At 40.6% G+C, this 12,856-nt stretch overlaps 1 protein-coding gene and 1 pseudogene across 1 annotated transcript in view; both read left to right on the forward strand.

Annotated features, from left to right (window-relative positions):
* The window catches only part of LOC101990363, a 27,256-nt pseudogene extending 23,868 nt beyond the window's left edge, over nt 1–3,388 (forward strand).
* The window catches only part of LOC101990651 (zinc finger protein 708-like), a 27,565-nt gene continuing 17,857 nt past the window's right edge, over nt 3,149–12,856 (forward strand). Inside the window, 1 exon segment of the mRNA XM_013352363.1 lies at nt 3,149–3,296. The gene's annotated coding sequence lies outside the window, so the exon portion shown is untranslated.

Raw genomic sequence — 12,856 nt, forward strand, 5'->3', positions numbered from 1 at the left:
TGACATGAGACCAAAACTCTGAATTTTTATTTTAACAACATGCTTGGATTTAGAGAAGGACAGAGCCATTGTCCAACCCCAAAGCCAGCTCTCTCTATATATATATGTTTTGATCACCTGTCCTTACAAGTCATATTCCCTTTTCTTGTTGATCCTTATTGGATAGTTATTTTTCCTTCTGTCAGCATCCAAACATCCAGGGTCTCTTGAATTTTGAAGATGTGTATTTTCCTGTAAAGACAATAGTAGAACCCTATATGTCCCAACTCTCTATGGTTTCCTTACCACCCATATGATGGTCACTGTTGTGGATGAGCTGTCATTTTTCTTTCTCAATATATTTCTTTTATTTTTAAAGCAAATCTTTATTAATTTTTATGGTATCCATGGTTTTTCTTCTCCTGTTGAAACAAGATAAAAAACCCCTTCCCAAATGTAGCACATCTTCTGCCTTCCATTGTGAAGTCAACACTTCCTTGAAATATACCAAATGATTTAATTCAGAAGACTTTTCTATTATTCAGTGTCTCTCTGCTGCTGTTGTCTCTTTCTCATTAGCATTAAAAAAATTCAAGGTTAACAAAGCATTATACAATCTCTGGGGGTATTTTCCATCCCTTTCTGTTTGTTTAACATATCCTTTATACTTTAATTTGATCATTCTACAACCGCTTGACCTGTAGGATTGTGCGGTATACCTGTAATATGCTTCATATTATAATAAGCAAAAAACTGTTTCATTTTTTTGGAGACATATGCTAGACCATTATCCCTTTTTATTTGAGCATGTATACCAATAATGGCCACAATTTCTAATAAATATGTGATTACTGAATCAGCCTTTTCTGCTTAAAGCAGTTGCCCACTGAAAACCAGATAATTGTCAATGGTGTGGTGTACATATTTTAATTTTCCAAATTCTACAAAGTGGAACACATCTATCTGCCAAATTTCACTTCTTTGAGTATCCTTTGGGTTGATCCCTGCAGGTAGTGGTGTTTGGTTATAGAAACAGCAAGTAGAACATCTCTTTATAATCTCCTTAGATTGTTTCCATGTAATAGAAAACTCTTTCTATAAACCTTTGCTATTGACATGATGTTTCTTACAGAATTCTGAGGCCTTCAACACACTTCCAATCAGTAATTGATCAATTTCTGCATTATCTCAGCCCAGACATGGGGGGTGGCTTGATTGTGCCTCGATGGGGGTGATGTGATATACATTCGTTGACCCCCAATGGGAGGCCTTACCCTCTCTGAGGAGCCAAAGTTGGGTGGGGGTGGGTGGAAGATGGGGCAACCAGAAGGAGGAAAGGGAGGACAAACTGGGATTGGTATGCAAAAAAGAGATAAATAAAATTAAAATATGCCCAAAAATAAAAAAAAGAGAAAAGCTGACTAGAAACAAGCCAAGCTAAATCTGGGGATTCATCAGTAATAATAAACCTCTGTGTATTAATTTGGAGTTCGGTGCCCCCAAAAAGAGTAAAGAGTAAAATAAAAACAAACTACATTTTGTTGTGATAAATGTGTGGTTTTAGAGAGATGAGCTGTGTTTAAGGAAGATGTAAGCTCTTGATTTAATGTAGACTAGCCTAAAACTCTTGGTCCTTCTTGCCTCTGCCTCCTAAGTATAGGGCATATGTATATCCTACCAGTCCATGGGGTTACTTTTTTTTATTTCCCCAAAAACTGGCACAATTTTATCTTCTATCCAGCATGTTCTCATGATGAAAATTAGACAAAATCTATTCATACTTGAAACTCTGTCTCCACTACATGAAACTAAGGATGGCTTTTACCCTTATTCCAATGCATAGAATATTGCACAACACTAACAGTATTTTGAATGGCAACATTTATGGGCCATTAATTTGTAAACGCCACCCATTCTCCTGATTTCGAAAGTATTACTTTTCTCAAAGACTCTCATGTTTTTGACCACATGAAGGACTCCATATTTTCTAAAAGGCTTAAACATAGCAGGCACCTCTCCTTTTCTTCTTTGTGTTTGCCATTTTAGAGAATTACTGAAGAATGATGACAACATTTTTTCTTATTTTGATTTTTCAGTGTTCTGGATCTATGACTCTTCATTTAGATGCACAGTTTGCAATGATGTTTCCCCCATTCTGTGGATTGTCTCTTCACTTAATTAACCAGTCATTCCCTTTATTGCACAGTGCCTTTGAATTGGCTGAGCATCGCTACTATTTCCTGAGGAACATAATTCTCTTCAGAGGTCCTTACCTATGCCAGTATCTTGAGTTTCCCCTGTGTTTCCCTCTAACAGTTTCAACTTGGAAGTTCTTACCTGAAGGCCTTTACTGAATTAAGGATGGCTTTTGTGCTGGGTAAGAGTCGAAGGTCTGGTTTCATTCTTGTACACATAAGAGCTCCAGTGCCGGTTGTGTCAGAAAGCCTAGGCTGAAAGGGAATGGATACAGGACCAAGCATCTGTCTTCATAGGAAGCCATTCATCATTTGTTGTCTGCAAAGAATTAGAGAAGGCAGGCTGTAGTTGCAACGGCCTATACTAAGGCCATTACGTCCACATAAGATGTTTGCAGAGGCAAGAATGACCTGTCTAATTTCAAAGAACAGAAGAACACAGGGAGTTACTTCCCAGTGCCATTTCTGGAGGAAGTACACCTGCAGCTTATAGGTAGCTCCTACCTAAAGAATCACATTAAATTTTTAGATTTTCACTATTGAATATATTTTATACACTTAACCACCTGAAAAACCAAAATAAACATTCTTAAGAGTTGATACAGTGTCCTGAAAAGGGTGTAGGGAAATAATCAGAAAATAGAAAGCCAAAGAAAAGGGGACTGGGCAGCTGAGGCGGAAGCCTGTTCCTCCCAGAGAAACCTGTTTGTACGGAACTGATTCACTTTGATGGTGGCCTCCTATCATTCACTGGATTGTGGGTGCGGCCATGTCACTTTCTGAAGGAACAGAAACCAGCAAATGAGCCATAATAAGTACAGGCGAGATTTACCTCCACCAGTGGTAGCGCGCTTGTGTATCTTCCCACAAGCAGCATGAGTGTAGGCTGAGAGACTCAGTAAACAAAATAACCGGAAGTAGCCTAGAGTGGTCACTTCCTCTTAGGTCTTTTCGGAGTTCCCTGCGAGGACTGCGCGTGCGCGTGGAGTGCGGCCTTTGGAAGTGTGGGTGTCCGCGAGTGCACTTCTGTTCCTGCGTGCGGTTGTGGTGCAGCGAGCCTTAGGGGAGAGTGGCGGCGAGCTGGGAGGACGCTGGGAGGTCTCGCGCCGGTTTGTGCTACAGGTGGGGAACGGCCCGTTCCATTCTGTTCATTTGTCACTTCCCAGTGTGCTCTCCTGTGGGATTTCACCCCGTCGTTCATAAAAGTTGTGTGAAGACAGTCGGGGCAGAGGGTTCAGTGAGTGTGGGAGCAGGATCCCGGAGATTCTGGGGGAGTTCCCTAGGTGGCCTGTGACCCGCCCCGGCAGTGCTTGGTTTGGGAGTCAGACTGGTGGGGCGGCTTGGGCAGCGCTGGAGCCTGGGACCGGTGCTTGTGAAGGCGCAATTTCTGGTGCGGTAATGTTTGAGAAGGTCGTAACTGGAGCCCTGACTCCGAGCCAAACACGGGCCTGAGAGGGGAGAAAAAGTCCAAGCGGTAAGTAAAAATGGGAGAATGAGTTTATTTACGTGCAAACTGGGGACACAGTATCCGTCATCCATGTCAGCCTAAACAGTATAAGCTATAGATTCCTTCTACTGAAAAGAAAGAAGTCAATGAAAGAAAGTAAATATGGGTAAGTATGTTTAGTGGCACCTGTGACCAAGTATTCTGATAAGTTCCCTTCCCTGTATTGTATTTTCTATATGGAACTGGAGCTGAAAACAGAAAAAATGATTTTTAAAAACTAATCCTAATTTATTTCCATAACTACTGGAGTCCTCTGCGGATGCGTGGCTGGGTCAGTAGTTTGGCTTGTGCCTGGGACCTGTAGATGTAATAAGGATTAGTTAGGCAGAAAAGTGAAAAAGCCTGGGATAAAACCGGACTCGCTGAACATAGCAGACAATGAGGACTACTGAGAACTCAAGAACAATGGCAATGTTGTTTTTGATCCTACTGCACATACTGCCTTTGTGGGAGCCTAGGAAGTTGGGATGCTCACCTTACTAGACCTGGATGGAGGTGGGTGGTCCTTGGACTTCCCACAGGTCAGGGAACTCTGATTGCTCTTTGGGCTGATGAGGGAGGGGGCTTGATCGGGGGAGGGGGAGAGAAATGGGAGGCGGTGGCGAGGAGGAGGCAGACATCTTTAATAAATAAATAAATAAATTTAAAAAAATAAGATAAAAAAATTAAAAAAAAAACACAATGTAGATTTAGGGCAGAAGCTTAAGTTTTTGCACCCAAACAGGCAAGAGCCAGCCTCAACTAGTATGCCTATTGTTGAGATTGATGATGATGAAAAGCAGAGGGAGCCTAGAAATGGCTCAGTAGGGCTGGGTTCTCAGCACCCACACTCAGCGGTGACTTTGAACTGGCAGGAGCTACAGTTCCAAGGGATCCATTGCTCCCTTCTGGCCTCCTGGGTACTGCATGCTTGTGCTTGTGATGAACAGACACACAGACAGGCAAAAAACCACCCATATGCAAATTGAGAAAAAAATGGAATTGTAAGAATAAAGCTTTAAAATTTTTTTCTCTATTTCCCAGTGATCCACTTTCTCCAACTGAGCTCCACCTCATTTTTTTTTTAAGAGGAAAAAAAAAGAAAAACAAAGGCTGAGAGTTCATACATTGGTTACATTAGCCAGAAGAAGCCTTAAATTGCCCTAGTAAGCCAATGTCTGTCTTTGGTATACTGACTTGAGGCTTAGGTTTAGAAATTAAGAGTTATGCCCTGCAGGTTGTGGTGGTACATGACTGACTTGTAATCCTTTTTTTAAATTATTACTTTATAAATAATACCAATCAAAATTTCCATTTACTCCCCTCCTTCCACTTCTCTCCAGCTCCCCCCACACCCTCCATCCTCCCCCTCCAGTCCTGAGAGGGGCGAGGTACCCTGCCCTGTGAGAAGTCCAAGGTCCTCCCCCTCCCCCATACATCCAGGTTTAGGAAGGTATGCATCCAAATAGAGATCCCATCGTCAGACAGAGATAGAGACAGAGAGCCACATCAGAGCACTGAACTGAGCTCCCAAGGTCCAGTTGAAGAGCGGAAGGAGGTATAATATGAGCAAGGAAGTCAGGACTGTCCTGTAATCTTAGCATTCTGGAGGCAGGGGTTGGAGGATCACTTACCTGGAGGCTCGGCTGGGGATGAGATAGGTTAGTAATTAGAGTAGAGTGGAAGTCAGAACCAAAGTGATGAAGACATACACAATGCTTCTCAGTAAAAGCTGGTGTGTGTGTATGTGTGTGTTTTGTTATTTTTCGAGTGTTTCATTTTTAAGGTTTATTTTTATAAGAGTGTTTGATTGCTTATATATTGGTACACCAACTGTGTTCATAGTGCCCAGAGAAGCCCCGAAGAGGGAATCTGATAGATACCCTAGGATTAGAGTTACATGAGGCTGTGAGCCTCATGTGAGTGCTGAACCTTCGACCTCTGCTAAAGCAGCAAGTGTTTTTCCCCTCCTTCTCTCTCCTTTCCTTTTTCTTTCCTGTCTCTCCTTTGAAAGGATGTCCCTATGTAATCCTGACTAACCTGCAACTGTTTGCAAAGCAATTTGGCCTGAAATGTGTCTGTGATCCCACTCTGGAGTGCTGGGATTATAGGCCTACAACTGAAGTTTTCAGAAACTAAAACCTGCACCTATGTTAAAGATTCTTTGAGGCTGATGAACTGGAAAGTACTATTGATTGTAGAGAGTTTGTGTGTTTCAGGTATGGAGTCTAATCATCTTTAGCTGTATATGTTCCTTCGATAGGTATTCAGTATTCATTCCTTTTTTTTTTCCTGTGTTTCACCTGAACAGCCCAATGGTTTCTAATAACTGAGAGGCAAAGGTCACTGGAGAGCATCTGAGGCCCATAATAGAGATTTCCCTACTTTATTATAATGCTCCTATCTCATTGTCCCACCAATGTTAGTTTTATGGTGGTATTTGTTTTGGTGTGTATGTATGTGTACCTATTTGTTTGACTGCACCCGCATGAAAATGGGCATGGAAATCAGATGACCATTTCTAGTCTCTTCCTAAAGCCGTCTCTTATTTTCTGAGAGTGGGTTTCTATATATTTGTGTGTGTGTTTTGTATGATCATATGTGTTTGGGAACATGTGCATGTATAGGTTATAGGTAGTTCTCTTCTGCCATATGTGTCCCAGGCATCAAACTTGTGTTGTTAGGCATGTTGGTAAAACACCCTCTATACCATTCTGCTGCTTTCACCAACATACTATAAAAGTACTCTGATTTATGACTTTGTTTTATACTCTTACTAGAAAGATTTCATCAAACTATTTTGCATTGGCATATGGTCTTTGGATTGCCTGAATCTGTGCTCCCAGGACATGGTAACACATCTTGGCTTTAGAATAAACTTCATATTGCCGTTGAAGTGAGAATTGTGTTGTTACTATAACCAGTCACCAAGTCTGAATGGCAAAAGTAGTTTCTAGAAGCTTGTTTCAATGATGCTTCCAAGCCAGGCTTGGTGGCACACATCTGTAGTCCCTGCATTGGGAAGAGGATGGGTGACCAGGATATCAGAGGCAACCTTTGTTACATAATGAGTTCTAGGCCAGTGACCCAATGACCCTGTCTTAAAAAAAAAAACAAAAAAAAAAACAAGAAGAAAGAAGAACGAGGAGGAGGAGGAGGAAGAGAAGAAGGAAGAGGAAGACGGAAGAAGAAGGAGAAGGAGAAGGAGAAGAAGAAGAAGAAGAAGAAGAAGAAGAAGAAGAAGAAGAAGAAGAAGAAGAAGAAGAAGAAGAAGAAAGAGAAAACATAAATTCTGCTTCCATGATGGGGTATATTATGTATTATTTGGACCCTTGTGTTGGGAGTTATTTCATGTTATGTGGAAACTAGGAAATGGCACTTAGGGAACATTTATTGACTGTCAAGGTGATCTGGGGCATGTTAGTGACTGGGAAGCAGTTGTAATCTGGCTAGCTTGTGTTCGATATTTAGAGGTCACTGGAAGTCACTGAACTTAGTGTGTCTAATGTCGTTGGGTGAATCACTAAATGCTGCCTTTCAGGTGGACCTCTGTTCTTTTATGTCCCTTCAAGGAATGAAACAGTAGGGATCTGAGGAGGGATGGGGATTGGCTAGAAAAAGGCCTTTGGGATTTAAAATTTATGTATGCTCTGCCAGTGGTGAGTTGTTTTTTCAAGGACAAGGTATCTGTATCATGTTCTCAAATTATAATCTTGCTTCTTTATAATAAAGTTTGTGCCAATGCCCAAAGAACCAGTGCTAGCCTAGAGGACCATATATATTATTTTAGCCTCTGAATCTAACTAGCTTGCTTGTCTTGTACTAATTGGTTTGACTAAATGTGGCTCCTCCAACTCATTAGAAATTCATACCACTACTCTATGTATACTGGTCTATGCTCCTACCCATAGGCATATGTCTGCAATGAAGAGGGCAGAGCTGATAATTGGCCTTGACTCATTGTTAATAGTAGTCAAATGGGCCCTAGCTCTCTCCTGATCCTAGTAGTGGGAATAAACTGGTAGACCTGCCATAGGCACCTCAGCCTTGGTTGTTGGATACCAAAACTTTAGAAGACTCAGTTCCCAGACAGAGTTAGACCAAGGTCATTTGGAGAATTCTGTTTCCATGCTGGAGAGCCAAGCTGACTCCTCCAGAAAGGTAGTGCTTTAGAACTTAAGGGGGCTCAACTTTTTTTTTTTTTTTTTTTTTTTTATGAAGCAGTGAGGACTTTGCATGACTTTGGGAGAATCACTTGCTGTTTTTATGCCAACCATAAATTAAGGTAATTAAGATAAACCTTGCCATGTTCAGGAAAAAAAAACAAAGAAAGGGAGAAAAGGAGATGTAGGTCAGATAATTGGTATCAACCTTTGTTTACCTAGTCCCCATGGCTGACTACCTCACTGTCATCATTAGGTGGACCACTCAGGGCAAGGCAGTGCATAGGTTCTCTCACCTATTCTTTCTGAGGCCTCTTTAAGTTTGACTAGAATTTGATGTCCTTGATGGAAAATTACCCACCTCTCTTCTTGGAACCTGAGGTCAAGATGACCCAGATAATTTATCTCGACTTCTGTTAAACTGCCTATTAGGTAACTCTCTTCCAACTAACTGCTTTTCTCAGCATCTGTTAAAATAGTTGATTGTACCAAATCTCCCATTGTAGCTGCAGAGTAAGATAACAGGATGTGGTGTTTGCCATTATAAAATCCTTTATTTTTTCTTCTTTCTTTCTTTTCTGGTGTGTATGTGTGTGTGTGTGTGTTTCCGATTTTGTGAGACAGAGTTTCTCTGTAGCTTTGGTGCCTGCCCTGGAACTCACTTTGTTGACCTTACTCACTTTGTAGGCCAGACTGGCCTTGATCTCAGAGAAATATGCCTGCCTCTGCCTCCTGAGTGCTGAGAATAAAGGTGTGGGCCCCCACCACCCATCTGCTCTAAAGGCTTTTAAGGATAGAATACCTGAATGTATTCTCAGCTGGCTGGAAAGAATTGCCTCTCTAAGCTGTAGCCAATTAAATACAATCTATAGTATAAGCTGTGTTTGAGTAATCTCAGGTCAGTTTCTTGTAACAATTTGAAACAAAGTTTAATGGTAACCATCCACATTCAAAAAAAATACACAAAATTTGTGTAAATTTATTGGGACAGAGTATTGGTATCTGTATAAGCTTTCATATAAAGATGATTGTGTTGGTAGTACTTGAGCTTTTAATAGACTGTATTAAAAATTGTTTTTAGCCTCAAATCCTTTCTTTTTTCAAAGCCTAATAACTATATTAAAGCTTGTGTTCAATTACTGATGAGTGTCCATTATATACTGATATGGTGTCAATAATGTTAGATGTTCCATGAATCATGATGCAACGAACAACATGTTATGACAGTACAATGTAGATTGCTTTAGACAAATTCTTTTTTTTTTTAAAACAGAACTTGCCTCAAGTTTATTTGTAAAAACAGTATAAGGTCCTGAACATCTGCAAATACTGTATAGATATTCACACCAGTCCATCTGTCTTCACATTGGCAGACTGAGATCTTCTTTATGGGGCCTTCACAGGTGCCTGGACACCTTTGGGAGCCTGAGCTGCAGCTGAGGTCTCTGCCTTGGCTTGAACCTTGGGCTTTGTTTTTTGGAGTTTACGACCCCTGGCCATGTAGCTTCTAATCCGCTTCCCAAGCTTGGGATGAGCGATGAAAGTGAGATGGGTGAGTTTGCAGCTGGGGCCCTTTGGCACCTTGGGCTTCACCACCTGGGGCTTCACCAGGGCCTTGATGGCCTCCGCACTTATGGCCTTTGCATTATTTGCCTGCGTCTTCTTCAGGCCTTTCTTGTTGTGCTTCTTGGCAAAGCTCATGTTCCTCAGGAACTTGGGGTCGACCCCCTTGAGAGATTTATATCTTTGTGACCCGGGTTTCTTGATGCCATTTCTGTGCCATTTCTGGGACTGGTTGTGTGTGGTGTACTTCTTGGACTTGGCCATGGCTGGACGGTAATCAGCGGCTCCCTCTTTAGACAAATTCTAACAGATGCAGTCATCAGGCAAAAGCAGCTCTTAATGTGTGAAGGCTTGAGTGGCTGGGTATGTGTCATTTAAGTGGGTATATGTCCATAGCCTCAGAACCATGGGAAAAAGCAAAGCATCTCCCTCTCCAGTATGTGAAGTTTGGAAGGTGACAAAGCTTCCTCTGGTACATAAGTGAATGTTGATAGTGTGTACAGATGTTGCAGGCCTGAACACTGCTCTGCTACAGAGACTGCTTCTAGTGATAGGAGCCAAGCATGTCTTTGTTCAGCTGTATCTATCAACCCTGACTCCGTTTATTTGTGTACAATAACCTGGCCTCTCTGTTCAGCTATATACAAAAAGACTGAGCTTTCCTGGTGATACAGTTTCTCCATCAGAGAGCCGAGATCACCTATCATGTATCTGTCTGTTTTTTCCTCATTCCCTTGTTATGTTTCTGGAGACATTCAGGATGTAAAAACAGTAAGGCAATATTCTCTATTCCAGAAGCAAAATATTTGGAGTGTTCAAAATAATTCATTCATTACTTTTCATTAGGATAATATCGCCAGTTTATTAAATACTAGTGGGTCTCACAGTAGAAATTTTCCAATAAGATTTTATAGACAGAAATGAATGTGAACAACAATCAGTAATTATAACCTATTCTTTGTATATCTGGAAAAAAATTCAACCTAGTCAGCAGATAACCTAATAATTTTGTACTAGTTTTCAGAACTGGCAAAGTGATTCTTAATCTAACTTCCCAGTCGCTGAAACCAGCTGTTTTCCAATTAAATGTGAATTTGACAGCTGTTTTTATGGACAAGGGAAATGTAGCTTTTTTAATGAATAAAATGTATTATATTTCATGATATAATATAAAATGTTGCTTTATGGTGGAGAAACACAAACCTTTAATCCCAGCACTGGGGAGGCAGAGACAGGCAGATCTCTGTGAGTTCAAGGACAGCCTGGTCTACAGAGTGAGTTCCAGGACAAAGATACACAGAAACCCTGTCTCAAAAAGCCAAAAGGTAAACATAAAAGAAACAGATGTTAAAGTAAAGCCACATAGAGATGAAAAATACACAGAGAATCTTGATACTATATGTTACTGTGCTCTCTTTGAATTGTATGAATGCTGAGGATGGAGTAACAGCTGCTAAAAGATATTTGCTTATAAATGCTGCTGAATTAATCCAAGATAGGTATTTTGAAGATAACTTGACTTCAAAATTGAAGTCAAAAGATATGTTACTTTGGAGAAGAGATTTTGCTTTTGTTTCCACAGGAAATGAGAGGCTGTGGATTCATTCTGAGTTAAGAAAAATCAGGTTTGATTAAGGAAGACCACCTAAGAAATCTCCAGTAGAAGTAGATGGCCCAGATGTCTGAGTTTTACATCCAGAACAGACTCAGGATGCTGCCTGAGATGATCAATCCTCACAGGATACTCCACTCAGGACTTGATCATAACTCTAAATTTTCTTTAGGTCCCCATAAGATTATCAGTACCCCCAACCAGCTGGAAGTAGCCTGGAATACTACGCCCACATCCCCCCCCCCAATGGACTATGGATATTTTCCTTTGTGTAAAAAAAAGAGGGGGAAGTGGTGCAGGAGAATTGTCTGTATTCTGTCAATCATGTTTTGAATAAATGCTGATTGGCCAGGCAGGAAGTATAGGCAGGTCAATCAGATGGGAAGTAGAGGTGGGGTGATGAGAACAGGAGAATTCTGGGAAGGAGGAAGCCCATTCCTCCCAGTCCTGCATAGATCATGGAAGAAGCAAGATGTGACCTGCCCTGCTGAGAAAAGGTACCGAGCCATGTGCTTAACATATATAGGAATGATGGGTTGATACAAGTTATAAGACCTAATGCGAAGCCTGAGCTAATGGGCCAGTCAGTTTATAATTAATGCAGACTCTTTGTGTGATTTTCTCTGGGACTAAACAGCTGGGGGACTGGGTGGGACATAAACCCCAACAAGCCGGCCCTCATGCTACACACATCATTAAACTCTGCCCAATTATTTGAACCTCTGTGAAATAAAGATTCATTCTATTCATTCATTCCTATATAATAGGGGCAATACTGGGTGTTTCCTTAGGGAAGATTTTTAGAGAACTTAAACCTGAACTAACTTGCATAGTATTGTTCTAAATGGCCATATTTAGTATTACAGGGACATTGAAATTACTATAACAAAATTATGTGGAATATAGTGTAAATAAGTCATTGGTTAATCCTCAATCTATATTATAAAACTACGTGTAATATTTTTTCTAAATCTCTTTATAATCCCATAAAATGCATGTTAGTAGTTTTAATTTACCTTGAAATACATTAAACTAAAAAATGATTTAAATAGACAACCTTGGATTAGTGTGTGTTTGTGTGTGCATGTGTGCATGCATGCCCATATGGTATTTGCCAATGTGTGTACAAGTACCTGCATACATAGTCTTATAAGAAAGTTTTTAGCCAAAACACGTAAGAGATGGGGGTTTAACTCCATTGCTGTTTGAATTTTATGGATGAAATCTAACAAAAAGGACAGAAGTTTGATTTGGACCTGTTTTTCTGGTATTTTGGTAATGATGAGAACATGTGAAACTCCAATTTTTCTCTTCCTGTTCAATAGTTCTCTTTTGATTCTTTACACCAATGCTTGCACTCTCCTGTGTTAAATGTGTCTATTACTGTGATTTAAAAGAAAGTATGAACAAAGAAACCTAAAGGAGGAAGGACTTGTTATTTTGGGGGAAAGGAGAGAAGAGTCAGTATGACAGTGGATATACAGAGCCTGAATCAGTAAGAAAGAAATTACTGTGACCAAACGTCTTAGTTAATATAGGTTTATTTCCCTTCATTTTTTTCTGAGTAAGGAGAAGCTTAGGACTGGTGCACTACATCTTGAATGCTGCCACTATACCTCTGATTGATTATCCAAAGTGATGGTGATGGGTCTTTTTTTCTCACTCCTTGTACTGTGTGCTGCTCCTTCTTCTTCTTCTTCTTCTTCTTCTTCTTCTTCTTCTTCTTCTTCTTCTTCTTCTTCTTCTTCTCCTTCTTCTTCACCACCTTCTTCTTCTTCTTCTTCTTCTTCTTCTTCTTCTTCTTCTTCTTCTTCTTCTTCTTCTTCTTCTTCTTCTCCTCCTCCTCCTCCTCCTCCTC

This window comes from Microtus ochrogaster, linkage group LG9 (assembly GCF_000317375.1).
Source record: "Microtus ochrogaster isolate Prairie Vole_2 linkage group LG9, MicOch1.0, whole genome shotgun sequence".
Classification (NCBI taxonomy): Eukaryota; Metazoa; Chordata; class Mammalia; order Rodentia; family Cricetidae; genus Microtus; species Microtus ochrogaster.